The 7,580-nt window shown below is 41.0% G+C and overlaps 1 protein-coding gene across 2 annotated transcripts in view; it reads right to left on the bottom strand.

The window, feature by feature from the left end:
• Positions 1-310: 310 nt before the first annotated feature.
• The window catches only part of ZNF608 (zinc finger protein 608), a 138,789-nt gene continuing 131,519 nt past the window's right edge, over positions 311-7,580 (bottom strand). The window contains exons 14-16 of one of the 2 annotated variants that reach the window (XR_012125327.1): positions 4,074-4,197; positions 2,074-2,155; positions 311-1,229 (exon numbers count right to left, since the gene is read on the bottom strand). The gene's annotated coding sequence lies outside the window, so the exon portion shown is untranslated. The remainder of the gene's footprint in view (positions 1,230-2,073; positions 2,156-4,073; positions 4,198-7,580) is intronic. The other variant, XR_012125328.1, reaches the window with a different exon arrangement.

The following is a 7,580-nucleotide window of genomic DNA, read 5'->3' as shown; positions in this document are numbered from 1 at the left end:
ATAGTAATAAATACAACAGCATTAAATTGGCAGCTGCTCATACAATATAACAAGCATACCCCAAGCCCTAAGTCATGCAGTACATTTTGAATGAAGCTCCTCCTCAGTAAAATGTCAAAATCACATATGCCAGGTTTCCAGGCTCCCTAGATCTGATTTAGCAAAAATACCACTGAAATGAGGCTGTTTTATATTTCCATGCAGTTTATGATACAAGAAGCTTGCATTAATATTCATGGCAAACGATGCCACCAGACAACAGAAATGGGCATCTGTGCATACCTACGGTTACAACCCACCAAGGCTGTCTTGTTCTTTTTTTATGTATTTGAGGACATGTTTAAGATAATGTTGATGTGGTCAGATCTCACAACTGTTTTCAGCCCTAGAAGTGACCTCAAAGCTCGTGTTGCCTGAGAAAGCTGAGACGCAATGTAGGTGACTAGTCAGACGAGGCTCTAAACACCCCAGCTAGGAAGGAGGCTCCACACTAACTACATGACTTTGAGCAAAGGTCTTAGCTTTTCTGAGCTGACAGAGGAAACAGCACAGCTCACAGCACCCACCTTTTCCTGCCCTTCTGAGAAGACGAGGTACTGAGGGTCAAGCCTGCAGCGTTGCTGGCCGGAGGACGAGCTCCACACATGTGAGCCACCATTAGGCGTCTCACCAGCAGCTTGGCCCTGGAAAGGTTAAAGGGTAACTTGACAGGATCAAACAGCTAGTAGGTGGGAGGGGTCTGGGGCTGAGACCAGGTTTCCTGAGTTTTTGCCCAGTGCTATTGTCACTTAAGCACAGCTGCCCCTGAAGATTCATTCAAGTTTTCAGACCACATTTGGAAGAGACTGATGAATGTGGTGAATCCCCGCAGTTCCTGCCCCACTTCCATTCAGCGTTGCAGCAGAACCACAGGAACGGCGTGTGATGTGCGAGGATATCACATCTGACCGGGGTCTTTGAGTCAGTGAGAGAAATTCCTCTCGTGTTCCCTTAGTTTAATTATGACACAGTTACACAGCCTCTGAGAAATTTCAAACCTGGGAGCATTTGTCCACAGAGACACGCAGGGCCTGGCAGTGGCTCTGAATCACACGCCTCAGTCAGGTGTCAGCAGATCTCAGCCACCAGCACCACAGGCACGTTTTGTTTAGAATACCTCGGAAAGCCAGCCAAATGGCGAATGCGGACATCTGTGCTCGACTGGGGCTGGCCTGTTTCTTCAGTCTCATCTGTCAAGATAACCATTTCCCCATTCTCTTAAACAAACACAGACTTCCTTGTTTAAACACTATAACAGTTCGAACAGAACACACAGCTTTTAATCATTCTGTGTTAAGTACACTGGCAAGAGTCTGAGGAAAGAATCAAAACATCTTCAGTGTAAACTGGTTGATTTTGCTGCTTTGCAAATCCCAGGAAACGGGAGAGAGGAACTGAAATTCCAGATAAAAGGAGTATGGCATTGAAGGGTTAAAAATGCACTATCAGGTTAAAAACACACTGCAGTGCGTTTTAAAATTATAATTGAATTAGAAAGGCAACAGTGGACCCAGTTGAGCTTCTAAAGAAAAATGAAATCAGATCGGGCTTGGGCTTCTGCAACAAGCTTTCAGTTTAGCAAATTTAAGTCCATTGCTCAGATTGGTTTTGTATTAATTTATAAAGGCAACAGTGATGCTTGAGTAGCATGCTGTCCTCTGGAAAGCCATTTAAGGGAGAGCTGGGTTGCTGCACCACTGAGCTAACTTCCCCGTGAAAGCCCTGTTGCGGAAAGCTCTGTCCCAGCACTGCACACCCTTTTTCATTGATGAGGTGTTTTGGGTCATTTCCTAATACTTGAGAAGAGAAATGGGAAGAGTAGGGGAAAAACTTTCCCAGCGGAATGAGCAGCAATATTGACAACGTGGAAGCCCAGGGTGTACAAAGTATTCCAGCTCACCCTGAAACGTGAAGAAGTCAAAACTTACATAAAACCCGGGCATGGTTCCTACGCAGAGAAAAATGGTAGCTAAACAATGCAGTATTGTCTGTGCTTGAGTGTAGTTTGAGGACAGGCTTTGAGATCTGACCAACCTGGGCTCACATTCTGCTTCAATGACTTCATCGTGTGACTTTAGACAAGTTAAGAAAACCCTCTGAGCATTAGTTTCTTGATCTGTGAAATGGGGATAAAAATATCTTACCAGTGAAGCTCAAAGGACACATATTTGCAATGATAGATGCTTAACAAAGTTAGCATTGTTAAGTAGCCTCCACTAATACCTATCCTAATTGTATAATGTTCTGATTGACATAAAATTTAGGTTAGTAAGAGTTTACAAAAAAAAAAAAGTTTACATGTAACAGGATTACCAACTTTCCAAGACTAGAAAAAAATTTAACATTGGAATACTAAACCTGTTTCAGAGATGCAATGCTCTGTGTGTCAACCACATGTACAATTTCTTATGGAAAGAAGGGGCCAGAATTTGCAACAGTTGTTACGGTCATCCTGACTCAGCCCGCTGGGCCACATTCCCTGGAGGGTCCCAGTCTATCAGCTCTGGCGTGAGTTTGCCTTGTAGGCTGAGGTCCAGCCATAGTTGGCTGGGGGACACTAGTGTGTTGGGGTTTCCTGACAAGGCAGATGTTCCACCTGAATGACAAAGTCTGTCTCAATGAGAACAGCGGAAACAAGGACCAGTAGAACCTGACTGACCAGTATTTGGCTATAATGGAAAAATTCTGGATTGGGAGCAATAGAGGCCTGTTTGAGGAGACAAAGAAACTAGGCCCCTGGGGTTGACAATTCTGGTTTTCCAGGAGACTGTGAAACTCTGGCTGTGTGGTAAATAAATTACTCCTAATCATTCTTTATTTCATTATGATTCTTACAGTAAATACCCTAATTGAAGTAACTGGAATATATTTTGGTTACTTTTCAATCCAAAAGGAGCTAACAGTGTCATTTCATCTTGGATCATTCAGGAGGCACGTGAAGATCTCAAAAGACTTGGGGCTCAGAATCAGTCACATCAGTTGCCACATGCACATAGATGTCTAGTTACTTCCCTGTGAGATTTCATGTCTGAGAGTTGCTACTAAATGGTGGTTGACACTAATTAGGGTGTCTTAAGCTCAACTTACATAGTTTAATTAAACAAATATTTATTAATACCACATGTCTACTAGATGTAAGACACATTGCTAAATATTTTGAATTAACAAATGAATAAGAAATTGTCCTGTCCTCACAAATATTACAACTCCATAGGACTTGACAAGTGCACAAGTACTAACTATGAGATAGAATAAGATAAATGCTTTAGGAGAGAAGCAAAACCTTTACCTGGTCCAGGTAACTATGTGAGATGATAGGTATGTTAATTCTCTTGATTGTTATAATCATGTCACCTTGTATACAAATGTCAAATCATCACATTGCATGCTTCAAATACACATAACTCTTATATGTCTGTTATTCCTCCAACAAGCTGGGGAAAATTTGCAAAAATGTAGCTAAATCAGTAAAGTACATCTTTGGCTGAAATAGATTCTTAAAGGAAAAACGGCAGCCCAAGTTTACCCATGGCTCGGAGTTGGAAAAAGTTACAGGCACTTGTGAAGAGAAGCGCCGGGAATCAGGGAGGACCGTGGGAGAGTGTGACTCTGAACACCTTGGAATCCAAGTGTAATTTCGACGGAGGGTGAAGCCATAATGGGAGCAGCAAAGGGCATGAGCAAGACACTGAAATTTAGCTGGCATGTAGAGAACTTGTAGTAAGAGGTCAGGATGCAAGGATGTCTGCGGCCAGGCAATGAAGGCTAATGTCAGGGTAAATCATTCAGAATTTATTTTGTAAGTAATGGAGTCTAGAGAGGTTTCTGTGCAAGGAATGATACAATCAGCTGACTCCAAGTCTGACACATGCTTACATCCTTGAATAACTTTTCTATAAAAATATGCTTGTACCAAAATATCTTTATGACTAAAATAGCACATACCTATAAAATGTGAATAAGCAACAGAAAACCAATAAAGATTAAGATTTTAAGTAGTATAACATCTAGGCATGATGTGGTCTTCAATTTACCTTATCAGAGAAAGACATCAATTCTCTTTCCTAATAATCACTCAAAGCTGATTCCTGCAACCAATTCCTTGTCTTCAGAGAGCAGAGGACAGGTTGGTACTATTTGTCCAGTTCTTTCCTGAGGCTGCAGGACAGAGCAGACATAAAGAGTGTGAGCTAGACAGCATTGCCTCCCTGCAATACCCATCCACAACTGCTGCACTACATACTGGCCCCCGTTTTCAGGGAGCAATTTGGCATGTGTAGTAAGAGCTATGGCATGTCCATATCTGCTGACCCAGTATACCCACTTCTTGAGCTATAGTCTTAGGACTACATTTTCAAAAATAAAGAGAAAAGAGGTGTGAATCAATATTATTATAGTGTTGTTTATACTTGTAAAATAAATAAATAAACAGATTAATTTTAAATAACAGAGGAGGAATTGTTAAATAACTTATGGGCCATCTCCTCATGAACAGATAAAAAACCCAAGAAACCAAAAACTAGCAAAGGTGTTGGGTTAACTTTATAAAGGGAGTGGGTTTCTTTCCTGACAGACCCAGAGATGAGCTCAAAGAGCTGGTTGTGGTGGGAGTGGGGGTCCCAGAAGAACTCACGCCACTGAAGCTACATAGCGTAGGATGAAAAATGATTTTCATGATTAGGTTGTCCTTTTTGGTTCCTACGTGGTGGTGCGAGAAGAAGAGGACAGAGAAAGGGAAGTAGGCTATGTGCATGACATCTCCCTGAGTCGTAGTTCTAACATACAGGGCAGCAAACACCACTGTCCACGTTCCAGCCTCAAATACTTATATAAAGTAGGGTTTCCGTCTTCTTCCTCCCTTGGGCATGAGAAACGGGAAGTTCAGTAATGGAATACTATGAATAAAATCACTGTTTGCCAGCAGATATTAGCACCACACATTTAGAAGCAAAGCTATTTCATTCTCTTTTTAAGTAAACCAGTAAAAATAAGATGTTTTCTGATCACAGCTGAGACCCCAATAAAGATCTTCTTACATGTCTCGTGAGGAGCATAACAGGATGTGTGTTGGCTGCACATACTATGTGTTGTCCCTTCATTTCTCAGAATAATCTTTTCTATAGCATTATTCCTAATTCTACAATATGTACAGCAACTAAAAGAATAGGAAAATGAAGCATCACCATTTAAAATATAGCAAATTAAATTATTACTTCACAAGGATTTAAATATTATTCAATAATTAACATGCTGCTTGGATGAAAACAGCTTTAAAGGGAAGGACTGATTTAAAGGCAATTAGTCCTATTAAATGAGAGTTTTGCTTTGGGGACTTTTATTATCTACTAAGATATTTTTATCATTAATTTAGACAACATCTAACTAGGTTGCTATCTTGTACATTGTACAAGATAGAAACCAACATTTTTCTAGACACGTTTTTACGTGGAGTCTCTTCCCATCAGAGATGGCTGCTCACACCTGGGCCTGCAGGCTGTGGAGTTATTTTCTGAGTGTACAGACATCATTACCCCTGTTCCTCCTGACTATTGTCTTGGCAGTATTTCACACTTCATTCCAAGGCAGAGGCCAAGGTCAAGAAAGAGGAAAATTAAGCAGACAACCATGTGTGGCCAAAAGAAAGCCTGGGGTTCTGCAGAGGCGGATTCCCCTGGTACACACGCGAGCAAAAGGCCCGCGAATGAGATCATGTCAGCTGCCTCTGCTTACATGGTAATGCTGGCATTCTTTCCTTTCAGAAAAACAAGTCATCCGTGCACCAGAGTTCAGGGCTGCATTGTAAAATGTTTCCGCAGTCCCAGTCACAGCACGCTGACCCAGGCCCGAGGGACAGGCCCAGCCTGGCTTGTCCAGGCCTGGTCTAAGGGCCCTGAGAATTCAGTCGGCTTTCTGCATGTCAGTGAAATCTGAACCTCTCATTATCTAACTAGTCAATGAACCTTTAGAAACGCGTGCTAAGTGAATGGGCTTGATTTTGGAAGGAGAGCACTTTTTCAAGAATCTCAAGATGCTGTTGGCTGGCCTTGGGCTTAGTGATACATTTTTAAATGTTAAAGGGAAGTGGCCCTGGGTTTTTGGCAATACCAGGACTTGCAGAGGACAAGACTCAGTAAAATTGTTGCATAGATGAACTCTAAGTCAGAAAGCATTCTCTCAATTATATTTTAATCCACGGATTAGTACACTCGATTTCTTTTATGATTTTTTTTCCTCACTGAATTACTTTTGCTCTCCAGGAGTGATTCTAGTTAGGCAATATGACATCAATTCCCAGAGAAGGCATTAACTTGTGGTAGATTGAAAGGCTCAAGACCATTAATGTTTTATATATGAACAAGGTTCCTATAATCTAAACCTGAACATTACCCGGTTGTTTTATGGGCAAATTGGCCTCTCTGTTACCGAACATTAAACAATGAGTAATATGTTGCTATAGAAATTCTATATTAAAATCAGATGTGTCTAAATGTCTTTATTTTGATTTTTTTTTTTTTGCTTGTTGTTACATAAGTGAATTTATTTAAAGTCTCTGTGAAAAAATTTTGCAAAGACCCCACAGCTGTGTGTCAGACTAGCAGCCTCTCTGCCAAGCAGATGCTGTTTGTGGGGTGATAGGGCCTTCCTCTCCGCCTCAGAGTAAGGTTCCCATGAGGTCAGGTGTCTCTACAGAATGTTAATAGCATTCTTTAGGATCTCAGAAACAAAGATATCTCACTCCAGGTAATTTGACAATACAGGGATCTCTGTTAACTGATCCCCAAACGCCAACTCTCCAGACTAGCTGATCTTTCCCAGCCCTGATGCTTGGCCACACACAAATCTCATCTCATTACTCCCCAGCTGCCCTGCAGACAGATTATATGAGCATCTCTGCTCCCATCAGGTGTACTGTATACTTACCAGGAATCAGTTGCCTTGTTTCCTAAACTTTTTTATACGAACTGTTTCTGGTATTATGATTATATAATTTATTTACTAATTAAAAGAAACTGATAAAGTGTAAGTGGCAGAAGAAAGTGATTTGTAGTTTCTCTGAAAGGATTTTATCTAACGTCACCAAATTTGGTGTGGGCGAGAGAAGTGTAAGTGATTGCTGGGATAATATACACATTTAGGAGGATTTTCTTCTCAGATTGCTTCAAAACTTAAGTTCCTGCTGCATTTAAAAAAAAAAAACCAAAGAAACCATGCAGTTGAGATGCTCATGCAAAAAAAGATAATGCGTGAATCAATGGCCCAGAGAGTGTTAGATTCGTGCACATTTATACACTCTAAGTTAAAAGGCTTTGTGTACAGAATGTGTCTCTCATCACTCATCCTCCCTGTTTTAATCAATGTTCTTTTTATTAAGCCACAAGTTACCAATCCCTGAGAGTTTCAAATAGGAGGATTTCTAGGGTAGCATAGAGAAGAATAAACTGTAGTCTATAGTACTGTGCTGTAGCATCGAGTAATACCCTGCAGTGTACTTCTACTCTAGTACATAGATTTCCATTGTAGCATGTAGAGTGAGCTGGATG

This window comes from Manis javanica, chromosome 14 (genome assembly GCF_040802235.1).
Source record: "Manis javanica isolate MJ-LG chromosome 14, MJ_LKY, whole genome shotgun sequence".
In the NCBI taxonomy this organism is placed as follows: Eukaryota; Metazoa; Chordata; class Mammalia; order Pholidota; family Manidae; genus Manis; species Manis javanica.
This window is presented reverse-complemented; position numbering and strand designations above follow the sequence as displayed.